Here is a 20,299-nt window from a genome sequence, read left to right as displayed (position 1 = left end):
CCTTAATCTTTCTTCTAAGATAGGTCGTAGAGTCAGTATTGCCTCACGTGTTGCAACATTTCTACGGAATCCAAACTTATCTTCCCCTAGGTCAGGTTCTACCAGTTTTTTCATTCGTCTGTAAAGAATTCGCGTTAGTATTTTGCAGCTGTGACTTATTAAACTGATAGTTTGGTAATTTTCAGATCTGTCAACACCTGCTTTCTTTGGGATTGGAATTATTATATTCTTCTTGAAGTCTGAGGGTATTTCGACTGTCTCGTACATCTTGCTCACCAGATGGTAGAGTTTTGTCAGGACTGGCTCTCCCAAGGCCGTCAGTAGTTCTAATGGAATGTTGTCTAGTCCTGGGGCCTTGTTTCGACTCAGATCTTTCAGTGCTCTGTCAAACTCTTCACGCAGTATCGTATCTCCCATTTCATCTTCATCTACATCCTCTTCCATTTTCATAATATTGTCCTCAAGTACATCGCCCTTGTATAGACCCTCTATATACTCCTTCCACCTTTCTGCTTTCCCCTCTTCGCTTAGAACTGGTTTTCCATCTGAGCTATTGATATTCATACAAGTGGCTCTCTTTTCTCCAAAGGTCTCTTTAATTTTCCTGTAGGCTGTATATATCTTACCCCTAGTGAGATAAGCCTCTGAATCCTTACATTTGTTCTCGGGCCATGCCTGCTTAGCCATTTTGCACTTCCTGTTGATCTCGTTTTTGAGACGTTTGTATTCAATTTTGCCTGCTTCATTTACTGCATTTTTATATTTTCTCCTTTCATCAATTAAATTCAATATTTCTTCTGTTACCCAGGGATTTCTACTAGCCCTCGTCTTTTTACCTACATGATCCTCTGCTGCCTTCACTACTTCATCCCTCAGAGCTACCCATTCGTCTTCAACTGTATTTCTTTCCCCAATTCCTGTCAATTTTTCCCTTATGCTCTGCCTGAAACTCTGTACAACCTCTCGTTTAGTCAGTTTATCTAGGTCCCATCTCCTTAAATTCCCACCATTTTGCAATTTCTTCAGTTTTAATCTACAGTTCATAACCAATAGATTGTTGATATACCATCAATAAAACATCGTTAAATTTAAAACTTGTGTCAAACACTGGGGGACCTTTAAAGACTTCAGACTATGTGGTATTTCTCTTCTTGCTGCACTTATTGTTCCCTCTGTGGAGGTTAACTTTTCTCTCCTTTTCTTACAAAGTTTGAGGGAAGTCTTCAAGTACAGTGACAATCCTGCCTTTAGATTGAAAATAGTTCCATAAAACACATTACTACTATATAGAACCTTCCCATCTCGGGACTGTGCAATATCCTTTCGAAGTGAAGACTAACTCTTGACAACATCTGTAGTTAATCAGTACTTTTGTCTCTACTTGTAGGCTTCGAAGCCACGAATTGTATGAATGGGCACTTAGTTTCACTTAGGAAGAGTTGCTCATGTATTATTACGTCGGATCCGGATTCCTAAGACACAGTACATTTTTCTATGAATTTGTTCCATATAGCAGAAACCAAAGCAAATTTATCAGTCTGTAAATGTAAAGAGAACGTAGACTTCTTGTTGAACCTCATAATTTGACAGAATCAATTTCTACTCATCTTCCAGAACTCTTTATAAGTCTGAAAATATATCATCTTCATATAAACAGCATTCTTGGTACATCGCAACCTTCGCGCCACCGTCGCCTGTCTAACACTGATTTTTGCAAGGGAATGTCAAACAAAGCTAAACTGTATAGAGTTCATTGTTGTCCATCCATACCTCAATACTGCAAACAAAAGTTAATTATTGTGTCACATAGTAAAATAATGGAGTTAGAGTGTACGTGAAATAAACGTAAGGCATACCAATAAACGAACTTGTATTATTGTCTTAGATGTACCAATATGACTGCCCTGGGCGTTAAAGATGAAATTAGCAAAAATCATAATCCGTAATGGGAAATGCACCGTTCTTCAATATGTTCTAGCTTCCTTGCTTGTTGTGTGGTTCTTTAGTGGATGCAGCAGCTAGGAACAGATGCTGTCTATGAACAGAAAGTTGAGATAAATAATACACAACTTTGTAGCTGTAGATGCAACGTCAGTTGCTAACAGTAGCTTTGCTAACAGTAGCTTTGAATATTGGAACATACCGCAGAGTTACAAATCAGTCAATCTTCAATACAATAGTAGACTTCGAGCCCTGCTCAGTATGATAATCTGTGAATGTTATTCAACTGGCAAACACACAAAAGGCGGTCAGTGCATGAATGTTCGAACGTAGCTACACCGACGGATGGAGCTCCGGGGAAGGGAAGCTTGCCTCTCATTGGCAGCTCCCTCGTGCAGTGATGGCTGCAGGAAACGCGGAGGCATAACTGCTGGCGCACGTATTTGAAAGTGCGGTCGACCGGATAACGGCCGATAACAAACAACATAAGGAAAGTACTTTAGAAATGAATAGTAGAAATAAAAGGAAATGTTGCTCCAATCATCCCCCGTAGTATAGCTACCAATTTTCAAAAGAGGTCATTTAAGCCCCTCTTAGGGTTCTGTGTTAACTTGAGCCGATATGAGTTCAATGGAACTGAGATGGCAGTGGTATGATGTAAATCTGAGAAGCACATGTCCTTGCCTTTCTGATAGTTCAACAGCCATCTAGAGTTAAAAGTGGTTTATTTCGGTATATATATATATATATATATATATATATATATATATATATATAGCCAGGCCATAATGTCTAGTTTTCAGGAAGTTAGTGTACGCAACGTATCAAGGATGGTGGAATGGTACGAGGCAATGTCTGCAACTATTAATGAAGGTTTGTTCAAACATTTTATGTCTGTTTGATACCAATTAGAGCTACAGATCGACTCGCAGCATTCAGTTCTTATGCCTTTCCGTTGCATTTTTAGTACGTCGATTAACAATTAAATAAAAGTTCTCATATTTTTAAGCTGATGGATGTAGAAATAAAATAAACTATTGCACAAAGTGAAATGAGAAGTGTTAATTTTATGACTGAATTACCACGAGATCACAGTTGTCTTATAGAAAAAGAACAGTAAGCTTTAGAAACGGTCGAGTGTTCATTTGAACTCACAACATTTCGATCAACAGACTAGCTCTTCACTTTTACGCTAATGTGTCAAACAGACAATTTTGTTTCATGTAATCTTGTTACAGTACGCTGTAACCGTAATGGCAATGTAGACTGCGGATATGACTGACGCGATAAATTGCATACACAACGGAAACACGAAACGTGAATTCAGCGTAATGCACGCGGACAGCTTTGACTCTGTCGCACACAGGCGTGTTACGAGTCTATAAATTATATTTATTTCACATCTTAATGATATACGGCTCTCCTTTCACCCTTAAAAACAACCAATATTATGGCTACATTTCGTGTATAGTAACACATGAGCTGAAGTCCACTGAACACAAAACGACCGTATTCCTCGTTGAAAGCTCTCCGAATTGACTGCTTAGCTTTCTTAATTTCAAAATATCATTCTAATTACAGCCACTGAACGAAAGCTATGATGTGAGACTATAAGATGCGAAAGAATCGAAGTTTCAACCAAATGCTTTTTAGTGATCAAGTGATAAAGATCGTGAATTTGAGACTTTTATTTTAAATGTTTTTGGGCAGGAACGAAACAGTTTCCAAAGACTACCTTCAGCAACAGGTGTACTCTTAAGTTATTTGCAAAACAATATTTTTATAATGGCACAGCGGAAAAATCGTTGTGTACATGAAGCTCCTTCGCCACCCTTCACGTCCTTGTAACTAGGCACGACTTGAGTCCCTCCCACACCCGAAGATCTGTGTACACCTAACAATGGAGCTCATACTGCACTAAAAGGTGCCTTTCACCAGAATCTTTAGGCATAACTGCTGCTACAGGAAATGATACTACCGAGCGGCTACCCATCAATGGTAACGGACAACACAGCTACACAAACCTACCTGTTATACATACCGACTGCTCAAGCACTGGCTGTACACATTACAGGACCCTAAAAGATCATAGGTATGTTCAGTAATCGATGCGATCGCTAATTATGGTGCAAAAGTAGTAGTTCCATTTTCTACTACCAAGTGAAAATATGGCGCTGCAAGCAGTCAAACTGAGAAATGTTTCCTTTTTTGTCGTTCCTATGGTGTTTGTCGCTTATCGGCGGTTGGTGATTTATTTTGTGAAGTGACTGTTAGTGTAAAGAGTTTCAAATGTTGAAAATTTTTGGATATTTGTGGTAAGGTGTTACGGGATCGAACTGCTGAGGTCATCGGTCCCTAAGCCTACACAGTACTTAATCTAAGTTAAACTAACTTACGTTATGGACAACACACACACCCATGCCCGAGGGAGGAATCGAACCCCGTCGGGGGGAGCCTCACTACAAAAGTTGAAGTTTTCCGTATGAAACACAATGGCTATTGTGAAGGAAGACAGTGCAAATAGCAGCACTCCACTGCGGGAATACCACCAACAGAAACGGCCGTAAAGTGGTCCCCTGTCACTAAATTGGCTAAAGAATATGATCAAGAAATTGAAAATAAGAAGTCAATTAGTCGGTGCACGAGGGAGAGAGAATTGACTAATTCCCATGCCTGTTGTTAAAGACTGTGCAGCACATGCCACAAACTCTACAGCCAGCGTTCGAGCTGTGTCGCGGGAATTCTCTCTCCCTTGGTCAACAGTTCAAAAGAACTTATGGCGTATTTTACACTGGTACCCCTATGATTCAGAATTTGCATCAAATGAAGCAACAAATGTTGAAAATTCCCAGTGCCATGATTTTGGCCTTGATTTTTTGGCATGCATCGAAATGGATGACATGTGGCCGAGGAATATTCTTTGGACGGACGAGATACCTTTTACTCTATACGGTGCCATGAACGCATAGAAGTGTCGCATACGGGGTTCTCCTCTGCCTCATGTTTTGCAAGAACATCCACTGCACACAGCTTATAGAGTATTTGGTGTTGTTTCTAAAGCTTCTTGGACCGTTTTTCTTCGAGGAGCTGGCACCACACGGGCCTGCTAGATGTGCGTGTTATAAACACCTGCTTAGGCAACACGTGACTCCAGCTTTGCAAGAACGCTACTGTGTTCACACCACTATTTCCATGCAAGATAGGACGAAACAACATGTCGCTTGTCAAGTGAAAGATTTAATTCCAGAAACGGCACCATCTCTAAGGTATTTCATGATGTATGGACTTCCACTTCCCCCGACGAGATTTCTCTTTGTGCGGATATCCAAAAGATAGTGTCAGTCAGGGATGTATTCGAACTCTTCCTGATCTGAAGGATAGAAAACGATGACATATCGCTATGGTTATACCGGATGCTCAGTGAGTAATTGCCGAACACGCTGTTTTATGAGATGCAGCGTGTTGCTGAGTCGTGAAACTATACGGAACACACTTTCTAACTAGTGACCGCATTCTAATAAATGCGCCGAAACCTTTTCCTCCATTCATACGACACTCTGACTGCTGCTTACAGCGTCATCTATTGACCTCGTGATAGAGAGTGGAACTATTATTTTTATCAGCACACGCAGCGTCTGCACTGGTTAATATACATAACTAAGATGTTTCAGCCTCCTGTCATACACCCCTCACTGTAGCTCTCTAAACACTGTCAGTTTAACTCAAACCGCCCAGCAGAATGATCGCATCACACTCTCTTATACACCTCTCGGCCGCAGTGCTGTGCCGAATTTCACTTAACCCAGTTTATATCTGCTTCTCCACACCAGATACTATCAGGCTTCACCACATTTGGAAATTTATTCCGAGAATACCTCTATGCTGCCACTAGTATGTATGGGACGCAAAAGCAAAACATTTCGTACTCCGCACAATTATGCTGCAACAAAACTCTCCACCATTCCATGAGTCACGCTATGGACTGCCGTCTTCTTCTGCGCACTGGAAAATAACACTGTCTGCCTTCCATCTAGAAAGTGTCCTCGCGCAGCTTAGTGAAGTCCAGCGTAGACCACTGCAACTCTGCAAGCACACTGCCTAATTGTAATCCTGAAGTCTCTCTCTGACACTCTTGCTGGCTGCCAAAACCATGCCACGCTGAGACACAATAGGTGCGAGCGGTGCCCCACCAGGCCCCTGACGCTGCAACACCACTTGTCAACCGCCATGACAGCGGCCTCTGGCGCTGCCTCAAGACGGTGCCCTCCCTCCCGCGGAGTCTTCTTGTCCGGCGAGACACGTCGACACGAACAAGTTGGTCAGGGCATAAACAAGCACCAAGCGCCCCATCTTTTGCCAGCAGCTGCCACAGCATACAGCGGTGCTGGTCCGTATCGGTGTCACCTGGCTGGGCCGGTACAACAGACTGACTTCCGGTGTGTCGCGCCGTCCCAGGAGAGCTCAGAGCGCAGCCGCCAGACCTCTGGCTAGACACTGTGTGCCACAGCAGCGCTGTTGTGTCTGTTATGGCGGAAGGAAAACATACTGGTGTAAAAAGTCAATTTCGTAACACAAATACATCGCTTTCCAAATAATTAGCCTTAAAAGGAAAAGTTAAATAACCGTATGGGCTACCTGATTTACGTATACACTGCCTACTTTTATTAGCTGTGTATGACCTAGCCTACATCATAAAAGAAGCCAAGTACATACATTAGGTGATCAAAAGTATCCAGACACCCCCAAAAACATACGTATTTCATATTAGGTGCATTGTGCTGCCACCTACTGCCAGGTACTCCATATCAGCGACCTTAGTAGTCATTAGACATCGTGAGAGAGCAGAATGGGGCGCTCCGCTGACATCGAACGTGGTCAGGTGATTGGGAGTCACTTGAGTCATACGTCTGTACGTGAGATTTCCACACTCCTCAGCATCCCTAGGTCCACTCATTCCGATGTGATAGTGAAGCGGAAACGTGAAGGGACACGTACAGCACAAAAGAGTACAGGCCGACCTTCGTCTGTTGACTGACAGAGACCGCCGACAGTTGGAGAGGGTCTAATTAATCCAGATCATCACACAGGAATTCAAAACTGCATCAGGATCCACTCCTAGTACTATGACAGTTAGGCGGGAGGTGAGAAAACTTGGATTTCATAGTCGAACGGCTGCTCATAAGCCACACATCACGCCGGTGAATTCAAAACGTGGCCTCGCTTGGTATAAGAAGTGTAAACATTGGACGATTGAACAGTGGAAAATCGGTGTGTGGAGTGACGAAGTATGGTACACAGTGTGGCGATCCGAGGGCATGGCGTGGGTATGGCTAATTCCCGGTGAACGTCAACTGCCAGCGTGTGTAGTGCCAATACTAAAATTCGGAGGCGTTGGTATTATGGTGTGGTCGTGTGTTCCATGCAGGGGGATTGCACCCCTCGTTGTTTTGAGTGGTACTATCATAGCGTAGGCCTACACTGATGTTTTAAGCACCCTCTTGCTTCCCAATGTTGAAGAGCAATACGGGGATAGCCATGGCACCTTTCAACATGATCGAGTTCCTGTTCATAATGCACGGCCTGTGGCGGAGTGGTTACACGACAATAACATCCATGTAATGGACTGGCCTGCACAGAGTCTCCTGTCCTGAATCCTATAGAAGATGTTTGGGATGTTTCGGAACGTCGACTTCGTGCCAGACCTCACCAGCACGTCAATCATCTCCTCAGTGCAGCACTCCGTGAAGAATGGGCTGCCATTCCCCAAGAAACCTTCCAGCACCTGACTTAACGTATGCCTGCAAGAGTGGAAGCTGTGGTCAAGGCTAAGGGGAGCCGGAGGTGCCTATGCTGCCCATGTTAAAATCACTAAGTTTGAGGAACATTTATGAATAAACTACCAAATAGAAAAATTTGAATTTTTTTTACGTATAGAGTGGTTTAGTATTCAGTTATGACAGAGGGATTTTGAAGTATCTTTTCTAGTTTCCTTTCAATTATTTTTTTTATTAATGACCCATTTTTTTTACAAATAATTGCTTTATAATTAAACTGAAATGAAACTACTGAACATATTGCCAAATGGCTGTGTTACAGTGTAAGTTTGACCACTAGGAGTGCTGTATAAAAATTTCATCTTTCTACCTTGAGTGGATTTTGAGGAAATGTTCCTTATATTCGAAAAATTCTAATTTACGGGAAGTGGCTATCAACGTTTCTCAATACATTCCTGCACTATAGGATGGATTATCAGGGTCTTCTTCTTCATCCTCCAAAAGCTTCCTCTTCTGTCTTCTTTTCTGGCCTGTTGTTCCATCATACTTCATATGCTTTTCTCTTCTTTCTGCTCCTCTTATCCTTTCTCTGCCAATATTTCTTAGTGCTCGTACAGTGTTCACCCCAGCTGTAAATCCTAATGCCTTCAGAACTTCACACTTTACACTGTTCCCTTGGTTGTAGGTGGCTATTGCATCATAAATGCCAAAGTGCAGTGTTTTTTGCTTACAAACACCCTTTTAGGAATCACTTTCCAAATCAAATTGTTTACGCTCTCATTAGGACTCTGCGTCTTTCCGTGTAGACATTTGTGTAAGAATTCTGGCTGTGCTAAGTCATGAAAAATTTGTTTTATTGCATTTATCACAGCTGCTGGCAAACCATGTTTGTGATCATAGTCCTTTTTTGCATTATATTTGCACCAGGAATCTTTTGGGCACAGGCTGTGTGGGGGTATTCATTGGAAGATGCAGTATGAAGGAACAATGCCCACACTGTTTTTCGCATGTCACTAACATTACTAGTATTTTCCTTATAGCGTACTCACAGTATCTCTGTAGACGTTCAATCACCTCATCAGTAAGCCTGCCTCTCCCTACTATTGTCTTTCCATCACTGAGCTTACTTGAACCCAAAGCTTGTTTTAGCCTTCGAAGCCATGCACACATACGCTCTTAGCGCTTCATTTGCCACAGAAAACAATGTAGCCAACCCTTGCGCACTCGCTGTATGCGTAACATAAGGCGCTGCATGCGTAACAGGGCGAGAAAATCCCAAGCAGTTCGCCAGGAAGTCACGAGAGGGTGTTAAATGCATTCAGCGGCCGCCCATTTCCTCTGCAGGCGTGGGGGAAAATGGAAATAACTCCACTTCTAGGGCGAGTACAACAATAATTCAAAGTTTACATTAAAGAGGAATGTTCCAATTAATTTTCGGTGGCAAAAAAATCGTTATTTTTTGGATTTGACCACCTCCAGCTCCCCTAAGGGTGTGCCAACACCATACTGAATTCCAGCATTACCGATGAAGGGCGCCACGAAGTTGTAAGTCATTTTCAGCCAGGTGTCCGGATAGTTTGGATCAATAGTCTAATTTAAAATTCAAAATAGCTATATTGGCATAAAAACATACTAGTTAAATATAGAAATGCATAATCAAAATACAAGACATATCATATTTCGCTCATCCAGTAATCGGTGTAGGCGGAAGGTCCACTTAAGTGCGCTCTCTTGTTGCATCCAATAAAGGGGATTTTAGAAGGTGTCCATTTTTGCATTAAACCATACTCACACTTGTTAGTGACTGTGTAGCCCCACATTTTCATAAGTTGTTTTAATCGTCCCCAGCCTGTGCGAAGTTGGTTCAGCGTTTTCCAGTCTCGCCAGTAGAGCTTCCTCTATAACAAGAGCTTCACGATATTCTTTCCATAACGATTTCATGGAAGTTCCGGTTGCTCGTGCTGAGTACATGAAACTTTGCCTGTACTTAAGCCTTCTGCATATGTCTGATGGTTCTATAGCGGGTGACGCTGATAATTGATCTGTTTGTTCCTTTCATTCAAGCTTAGGAATGATCTTGTGGTCGTTGGTGGGGCAATTCCCGATAGTGAATATATATGGTCCACTCTAGTAGATCCCAAGCAGCCAGTTACCTTCTTGCTGGTACCGTTTAGGACCGAGTCTATTTTTTATGTGTGACGGCATCTTTAACAACATGGGTACCCATACTCAGCAATCGAAAAGCAGGGGGCTTGCCCTATGGAACGTAGTTCCAGTATGCCGTTACGTGTTTGTAGTTTAGCTTTTGCTTTCTCGATGTGCTTGTTGTATTTTAAATTTATGGCGGTATTGATGTCAGATAGGTTGGTTGGGGACTGTTTTTCGTGCGTTTACATTCTAGATTACATTAAGCTCCTTTCCTGAACCCGTATTATTTAAAGAGAAAAGATGCACTTGAGTTTTACTGCTGTTCGTTTTTGAATGATTACGTCTTAGTAATTTGTGAGCGTTTTGGGATCTTCGTTCAGGCAATTTTCAATTTTATTTGAGGATTTTGCTTGGTATGCAATTGCCCTACCGTCTACGTAGATAAAAGGTTTGGTCTTTTCATCGACACGTTGGTCATTAGTGTATACGTTGAACAGCGCTGGCTACAGCCTATTCCTTGTGGCAGGCAACCCATTCCTCTGAGTTTTCCATCTGCTTCTCCTTCGTTGGCGTTGAGAGAAGAATCTCCTATTAACCAGCAGTTTCCTACGAATTTCTAGCAGTCTGTCACTGTTTGGTACCCGATGTACTTTAGAGATGAGAGTTCTCAGATTTACATTGTTGCATGCTACAGTTAGGTCAATTCAACACTACTTCTATCGGAAGCCCGTTCTCCAACCCATATTCAGTAAACTGAGTCAGGTTGAGAGTCTGACCTGCGCAGGGTTTCCCTGGGCGGAAACATGTCTGTTCTTCAATTAGACAGCTCTCAATATATCCATCTACTCTGTTCGTTATTAACCTTTCAAAAAGTTTCAGAGGCGAACAGAGCAACGATAATCGTCGATAACTCCGTGGTTTTTATGGGTCCTTCACAGGCTTAAGAACTACTATGACTTTTGTGCACCACAATATTCTGGGAACTTTTGTAGTCGTCTAGCAGCAATTGGAAAGGCTCAACAACCCCTTTTTGGCACTTTCGGACAGATTTTTAATGATTTCCTTCCTGATGTCGCCAAGTCCCGCAGTTTTTCAATTAGCTTTCGGCCTTCTTAGTTCTTCCACTGCAAAAAGATACATCCGATCTGTTACTTTTTTTGCATTCTTTACTTTCAGGACAGTTCTGACATTTAATAAAATATGGCCGGTTATTTGGTTAGGTGTTACATTTATGTGCGGAGTTCTTATGGTGGAGTCATTTGACAGCTTTTTAACAAGTCCCCATGATTCCCTACTACTGTTTCGTCATTTCCATGTACTCGACAGTCTTCATCCAAGTCTGGCACCTTTGACCACTTAAAGCACTAATAATTCGTCCCCTAACGCCTACTGATGATCTGGAACCGCACGACCGCTACGGTCGCAGGTTCGAATCCTGCCTCGGGCATGGATGTGTGTGATGTCCTTAGGTTAGTTAGGTTTAAGTAGTTCTAAGTTCTAGGCGACTGATGACCTCAGATGTTAAGTCCCATAGTGCTCAGAGCCATTTGAACCTAGTGATGAAGCTGCTTATAACTACATAATAATTTAGCTGTCTTAATCCTCCATAGTACTACTGGGATTAATATGACCCCATAAATATATATCGCCTATGTTTACAAAAGTATCGCTACCAAAATATATAAATTCTTCCTCTGTGCCAAATGCACCCAATAATGTTTCATTCATTTTTATATTTACAGCACTTTCAAATTTCTTAATGGTTTTTGCACTGACTATGGTCAGTATGACTCCAAATCAGAATGTTTGCTTCTCTCTTGAATGTAACATTTGTGAAAATAGAATGATGAATTGTATGTTTATAAGCTGTTATACTATACAACTGCAACGATAAAAATATTATTTTCCGATTATTTTTATATCCATTGTTTGTGTTTTATGCTTCAGCTGTTGTTGTATCCTCTCTGGTACCATTAAGGGCGATATTATCCCAGTCTAAGTTTCTTTTTATTTCTAGAACACAATATTTATGGAAATAGAATCATTATTGTTACAATGAACAAATGTAATATATGTTTTTATGCTTTTTTTCATTGAAATACTGCCAGTTATTTGATGTAAATTACATGGCGTCTAAATGACCAACGGTACTCAGTGAGATAAAAATATCTGGTATTGGTTGGGTAAAAATATCACTTTCAACATCAAGCAAAGCCAAAATTTTGAGCCTGTTTTATAACATGGATTTAGAAACTTGATTTGTTCGAGTCAAATTTAGAAACTTATCTATCTCCACCGGTTTTTTCTGGTCTCAAGTAAAAGACAGATTCCTAGAGCGAATTTGATACGTGGAAAACAATGTCGTTTCGATGAAGCAGTTGTGGAAGAAATTACCTATTTGGGAAATGAAACTCATTTCAGATTTCCAAGATTTCGTTTACCAGTTTCTTTATGAAGTATTAGCGGCTTTGCCAGATGAAGCAATACGAGTGTGACGAAGGACCACTGAGAACACTAGGGAGAGCGAGGTTGAGTGATGACGTAATTGGTATTAACAGTCGACTGAAAACAGACGAAAAAGTGCCAAAAAGATAAATACTTGTCTTTTTCAATTATAAGGGACACACACCACAATGTCACAGAAAAGATATTTTTTATTTAAAATGTCTGTGTTGCGGGACCGACTGTGCTGCAGCTTAGATAGTTGCTACGTAAATGCTTTTTCATTTTGATAAGCTCAGAGATTAAACGCAACATATCTAAATTGGGAATGCTACGCTATTGTTACAGCACAGTGTTTTATACATGACCTGGGGGTACCTTTTGCCTGACTTAGGGCAGAAGCTCGACGTGGCATCTACTCAGCAAGTCTTTGGAAGTCTCCTGCAGAAATACTGAGCCGTACTGCCTCTACACCCATCCATAACTGCGAAAGTGTTGTCGGTGCAGTATTTTGAGCACGAACTGACCTCTCAGTTATGTCCCGTGAATGGAATCAAGCTGAACGATCGGGATGGCCAAATCATTGGCTTGAAGTGTCCAGAATGTCCTTCAAACCAGTCACGAACTATTGAGGCCCAGTGTTCATGGCACCTTGTCATCCACATATATTCCGTCGTTGTTTGGGAACATACAGCCCATGAATGGCTGCAGATGTTCCCCAAGTGGCCGAACATAACAAGGGATTAAAATTCATTCCATGCAAACACGGCCCACCCCATTATGGAGTCACCACCAGCTTGCACAGTACCTTGTTGACAACTTGGGCCTATGGTTTCGTGCGTTGTGCGCCACAGTCGAACCCTACCACAACTTTTCCAACATAAATCGGGATTCTTCTGATCAGGCCACGGTTTTCCAGTCGTCTAGGTTCCGACTGATATGGTCACGAGCCCAGGGGAGGCACCTCAGGCGATATCGTTGGCAAAGGCATTGGCATCGGCCATCTGCTGCTGTAGCTGATTAACTCCAAATTTTGCCACACTCTCCTAATGGATACGTTCACCGTACGTCCGACGTTGATTTATGGTGCTACTTCATTCAGCGTTGCTTGTCTGTTGGTACTGACAACTCTACGCTAACGTAGCTGCTTTCAGTCCTTAAGTGAAGCCCGTCGGCGACTGCGTTATCCGTGGTGACAGGTAATTCCTGAAATCTGGTATTTTCGGCACACACTTGACATTGCGGATCCCGGAATATTGAATGCTTAACGATTTCCGAAGTGCAATATCCCATGCGTGTGGCTCCAACTACCATTCCGCATTCGAAGTATGTTAGTTCCCGTCGTGCGGCCATAAACACGACGGAACTCAATAATGGTTCAAATGGCTCTGAGCAGTATGGGACTTAACATCTATGGTCATCAGTCCCCTAGAACTTAGAACTACTTAAACCTGACTAACCTAAGGACATCACAGAACACCCAGCCATCACGAGGCAGAGAAAATCCCTGACCCTGAAACGTCCCCTTTGAAAAATTGTACCTGACTGTGCTTAAACTGACACACAATATTTTGTTAGCGCAACGCAATCTGACTTTCAAAATTCCCTACAAAAGAATGGCCCTGACTAACATTAAACTATACCTTTCACAAATCACTTACCTCACAAAAATCTTCGCTGCTCAAGCTACTGCAATACAGCGAGCGCCACTACTGCCAGCTAAATAAAAGATTCAAACTATGGAAGGCACTAACTACTGATAGGGATAGTTAGCAAATGAAAGATATTAATAGAGAACAAACAATGTATTTACCTTGATATCATCATATATAAATATAGCAGTTCATGACATATTTCAAAACTCCGCCATCTCTCTCCCCACATCCACCACTGCTGGCGGCTCACCTCCAACTGCGCAACGCTGCGCGCTGTTCACATCCAGCTGCCGCTGCCCAACACTACAATGGCAGACAACAATGCAAACTAGCCACAGACTGCACACAGCACAGCCAGTGATTTTCATATTGAGCGCTACGTAACGTTGCCAATAAGAAAACATGAACAGCCTACTTACATAGCCCCCATGCACCCCACAAAAAATTTTACAAATTTTTTTTGGGCAGTGGCCAATAATGATTTGATAAAATTTTTTCATAATTACAATAACAAAGAAATCAAATGCACACACTTATTGATACAATGTTGGTCAAAACCTAAAATTTTGTCACAGTCCATAAAGATAGTCCTGATCGTTCATTACGGTAAAATAGTAGTGTTTTTCTCAAAGTCTGAGCAGTAGAAGAAAATGCACACGGAAGTAGTGGATTTCCATGCAGTCTTGAAGAAGTAGTGTTGTCCTTCCAACGGAAAGACAGTGCTGACTCTTGACATGCATACAGGTAATGGGCCACAACAGAGCAAACCCACAGCAGAGTCAGTCGAAATTTTGAAGAGTATTGGTAGGTAGGTCATCACAGAGCAGACCCACTGTAGTCCTGGTGGAGATTACGGTATTGGTGGGCCACCAGAGGTGCAGACCCACTGCAGTCCTTGTAGAAATAATGGTATTGATGGATCATCAAAGATGTAGACCCACTGTAGTCCTTGTAGAGATAATGGTACTGGTGGGTCATCAAAGATGCAGACCCACTGTAGTCCTTGTAGAGATAGCCAGCAGCCATCTGTTGTGACTGTGCAGGTGCACAATCACCATTGAAGAGTCTTGCGGATAATATAGCAAGTCCATAAACCACCACTTGTGCACTCACAAAGTTTTTGAAATTGTCCTTAGAACCAGAAATGCTGTTATCCAGTCCCTTGCTGAATTATTAACACATGTGCAAACACTAACAGTCCCTACTTCTCACATATTGTCCATATACTATGACCAACAGAAACGTGTGCAGTGTAATGTAACTAACAAGTTAATAATATCATGAACTGGTGACAATTACAATTTTATAACATAAGAATACAATTACAAAGGTACAAAATACATCATTAAAAACATAATAATACAGATAACATTTGTAGTAATATGGGCTTTACAAAGAATCGAAATAACATATACATCAGTGTTACAGGAATTATGACATAAGTACATACATAAAAGATCAGAGTAACTTTAGAAACATCAACTTCACACATGAGCATTAACACAAAACAGAATAAATAATGTCTAAACATCTTTACAAAGTAAATAACACATTATTAATGCCAATTGTATTTGAGGATAACAGTATTCCTCATCATAGTGAATGTAACTTAGTATTAGAAGAGAAAAAAGTTCTATGAAACAGTACACAGAGACAGGAAGAAAACAAATACACAAGGGTACACAAACATATAGTGGGATAACACAAAAGGGAAAGGACAGGGTTTGTTTACTGCAGTATTTTGCTTGGAGATCTCCCTTTGTTCATCATTATTCCCAAAAAGTCCTATCTAAGCCTGCTTTCTGTATTCTGTTCATATTTCTTTCAAAATAATTATTTCTGATTGTACAATACTCATTTATGCCCAAATCGTTTTCATATAACTTTCAAAGCATTCTTTCCCTATTCTCCATAGTTAGGTTCTTATACAGTCTACCCCCTCTTAAGCTAACTTAAATCTACTGAGCTCAGATGCTAAACTAAGGAACGAGGCAATGCAGCAGCACAAAATAAGTAACACAAACAGCAATGACCAAAAAAATGGAAAATTGCAAAGCAAGCTACAGTAAATCTAAATTACCAAGCAATTCAACATTACAACTAATATGAGGCAATGCGCAGCAAACAAAAAAAATCTGGCTTAGCAGAGTAACACAAAGTAAAGTTCAGTAGCACTATGCCTGGCAAACAGCAGCTTATATCTAAACATGACATAGCTCAAGCAAAAAAAAAAAAATAGTACACTAAAGATAACAATGCAGATAAGGGAAATGTATAATCACATCTTAATGTCTAAGTAATTAAAGTGGTGCACCACAACAACTTATTGTAAAAGGAAATATTACCATGTACTTGAAAAGAAAATTACGTGTTACTGTTACTAGTTCCTTCTTATTGTTCTTTCCTTTCCAAGTGCTCTTTTTTTTAAAGAATGTGGATCATAAAATAATTATTTAATAGATCTGTTGACAGAAAGTGTTCACATTAGCAAATGCATTTCATTTTATTTTATGAAACTAATGCTGCAACACAGCTGAAAAACAGATGTCAAATGAAATAAGCAATTACGCAAACCAAAGCATAAAAACATCATTCAATAGTCATGTGGCATTTCGTTAGTCAGTAGCTCTCAACTCTCATAGAAAGACACTTGTCATAATCAGGTGTGCAGATGTACGAATATTTCCCATCAGTTCATAAGCATTGCAGTAATTAGCACAAAGTACGAGTAATCATATGTTTTCAGGTAATGAGCGTGTAATATTTGCAATGCTTTCTACAAAGGAATGTCAATAGCAAGGTTAATGGAAGTAATGAGGGTGTCGCATTTGCAATATTTTCTCTAAAGGAATGTCAACGGCGAAGATAAAGGCCTGCCTTTTTTCTTTTTCTTTTTTTTTTCTACCTGTGCTTCCGGAAAGGCACACCCTAATGGCTTGTTCTCCAGGTGTTTGACACAGCTGCGTGCCCACAACGCATTACGTGCAGGTGGTCACTTAACTTTCTTACGGAAATATTTACGACACCAGTTTCCGCTACAGTGACAGTCTCACATAAAAATATTTCACAGGTCAAGAATTAGCGTTGCAAATCTGTAGAAACAAAATCCTATAAATATAAGTGTCCAAAAAAATTTTCGCCGGCATTGTGATACATTCACACATGATTCACACATGTACACACATTTTATAATTCTAAAGTATGATTCTTGGTTTCCAACATCCTTTTCCATAAGTCAGAGTCCCTAATCACTATTCATTACTCCTTACCTTATTACACATATACGTATCCATCGACACTCGTCAATATTTCGTCATTATAAATATGAAGCATAATCAAATAACTCATATAGCCTCAGCCTATTAATCATAAACATACCTCAGCAGCATAATACACATCGTCGTCGTAAAAATAACATCATAACACCTCAGTCAAATCTCAAATTGTCGTAGCTTCCTCCAATAATTAAAAAAATTCTCTGCTCATGTCAAAAGTGTCATCTGCCTCAAACGTACTTTAAAAATCATGATCTCATACCAAATACATCATTCAAAGCTCTCATAGTATCACAATGGGTCCGAAAAAATATGAACAGTTCACACAGTACAGACAAAATACAATTTCATAAGTACGAAGTTACCCAACTGTGTATTGCGTAAACATGTGACACTGATGTAGTAAAAAAATGTTTATCTCTCAGTTAAATGATCAGATAGCTGTGTAATTTGTGTGTTAGAGAAATATGGTACCGATGTGTAAAGTTGTATAAGCAAATACCATATTAGCTAGGGTTCCTTGTGCTTGCCACACACATGGTACACAAAGTAGGCGTATACCCCCCCTGAGGATAAATGTAATTATACCCTCAGGTGTTACAGATTACAGCAATGGAATGAAATGTATCACGGAAAACTTTCTTTGTAATTCAAAAATCTTTAAAAATAAATGTTTGAAGTACAAAATTAATCACTCAAATACGTGTCCTGTAGCGCTAAATATGCGTCTGGCTGTAAGATAATCTCTGTGGAAGTGTCGTAGTTATCGTCCTCCGAAAGCTAAGTTCTGCAGAAGACAATGTACTTACCTCATGGTAAACGAAAGTGAAATGCTTTGCGTATAGATATCTTAGTTATTACGCTTATTGTTGTGGTGAAGAACGTACTGTGCTGTAACGTATTGTTGTGCTACGAAAGAGGCTGTCTCATTGTAGCTATACCACAAAAGTTACTACTAAAACATGTTTTACTTTGCAGAATAATACATAAAAACTGTGCAGATATGAAACAGAAACACCGCAAACAGATTCCTAGTCTGACAAATCATATTAGTAATGTGAAGCGAAAAATTTTGTGGGAAAGACAAAGTTAAAAGGCAGATTATCTTTCAATAAACGGTTTTACATGTGAAATGTGGTACAATCTTTTACTCTTCAAAGTACTCAGAATTTCAGCTTGAACGCAATTATCATGCAGTATACGTCGGTAATTTTTCACAAGGTTAGCGTCAATGTTATTTTTCTCTGAGCCAGCCGGCGCACGTGGGTGCCTGCGGCGCGAGTCATTGTCTGTCTCTTTGTTGGCGCGCGTTGTTATTGGGATTAGGAGACCTAACTTCTACAAATTCGCCTTGCCAAGAGGGCCCAGCTCTGTTAGAATCCCGCCGGTTCTGATGAAATTCACGTCTGTCGTTTTGTCGGTAGTTTCCACAGTTTCTTTCTTGTCGGTCACGTGGTTGAGAATTTCTCCCTGAGTCGTAACTGCGCGCTGGACCGTTGCGTCTAAAGTTATTCTGTCTCCCTTGATAATAATTGTTTTGGTTCCCATATTGTCTGTTTCTCTGATTGTCTCTATGATAGTCATTACCGCGGAAAGGTGATCTTTCCCTGTAACTATTACTACTCTGCCAACGGTTGTCGTACGGGTGGTGTCTATTTTGGTCACGATTTGCGTTGTAAGAATAGACCAGTCGTGTCCGGTTATTGTTTCTGTCGTCACGGAATTGTGACGGATGTGACCTGTAATTGTTGTGTCCTTGTTTTCGCGTTCCGCGATTATCAGTGTCAATTTCTAGTTCTTGTAACAGTCCCTGAAAAGCTTCAATGTCGTCTTTGCAACGTCCTGCTAAAATAATATGCCGTAAATGTTCAGGTAATTTGATTAAGCAAATGCGGATGAGTTCTGAGGGGCTGTATGGGTTTGACAGGTACTGATTCTTGTGCAACATGTCTTCAAAATATTTAATAAGACTGGAAAATTCAGATTGTTCGAAACGTTTCATCATTATGATGCTATGTTTTACTCGGTCTTGTGTGGCTTGAGACCAATATGCTGAGAGGAAGGCATGGTAAAACTCTCCTTCACTGTGGCAATAGTGAATTACCGATCGCATTCTTACAGCTGGTTCATTCTCCAAGTAGCCACACATAAATTCTAATCTGTGTTCTAACGACCAGTTGGGAGGAAAACAATGCGAGAATTGATGGAGCCATGCTTGTGGATGAATGTCGTTGCCAGAATTCTTAAATGTTTTGAATTTACGTGTGGTAATGAACAGCTTATAGTCAAAATCATCATGTCGGCGAGTCGCATATCGGTCATTGTTAGGTCGTGTCGGCCGTTCCATCTCAAAATTCGGTGCACATTGCCAATTTCTTTCATAACTTCCGAAATGCCCTGTGTTATTATTTTGTGGCTGTTCCGTATTTCTGTGTCCCTCTTCCCATATTGGGGCGCGAGTATCCTCTGAAATATGTAATTCTTGTATTACCTGTGTCAGCTGATCTTGTACTTCCCGGATTTCTCTTTTGTACTGTGTATTGATTTGATTTTGATTCTGTTTGAATTTTCTAATTTGTTCATACTCTTCTGTGTCAGTGAAGGTTACAGGTCTTGTGTCATTCAGATCATCATCTACCTTTGTAGATAAGTTAGTGACCTGATCCGAAAGTTCGGCTACTTTCTCCAATAGTGAACACATTTCCTCAGTGTCTTTTTCTGAACCAAGTTTCAGAGTGTCCATTTGTGTTGAAATCGTATCTACTGTGTCCTTTAAGTTTTCTTGACTTTTTGCAAGTTGCGTAACCGAATCGGTAGATGCAACTGCGTCAATTTTAGCTTGCAAGGTGTTGTGATTTTCATGAACAATAGTTTGCAGTTCTTTTATGGCTGCTTCGTGATTCTGTGATGCATTTTCATGACGCGAAAAAATAGGTTGGAAATGCTCACAAATTTGAGTTTTTACGTCATTACAGACTTTTTGACATTTCGATTCAATGTTATGTAACTCAGTAGTTAAATCTTCACGCGTTTGTTCAAGAGTTTGTTCCTATGAGTCTAACTT

Source organism: Schistocerca serialis, chromosome 2 (genome assembly GCF_023864345.2).
Source record: "Schistocerca serialis cubense isolate TAMUIC-IGC-003099 chromosome 2, iqSchSeri2.2, whole genome shotgun sequence".
Taxonomy (NCBI): domain Eukaryota; kingdom Metazoa; phylum Arthropoda; class Insecta; order Orthoptera; family Acrididae; genus Schistocerca; species Schistocerca serialis.
The sequence above is the reverse complement of the archived record's forward strand: the minus strand, read 5'-3'. Positions refer to the sequence as shown.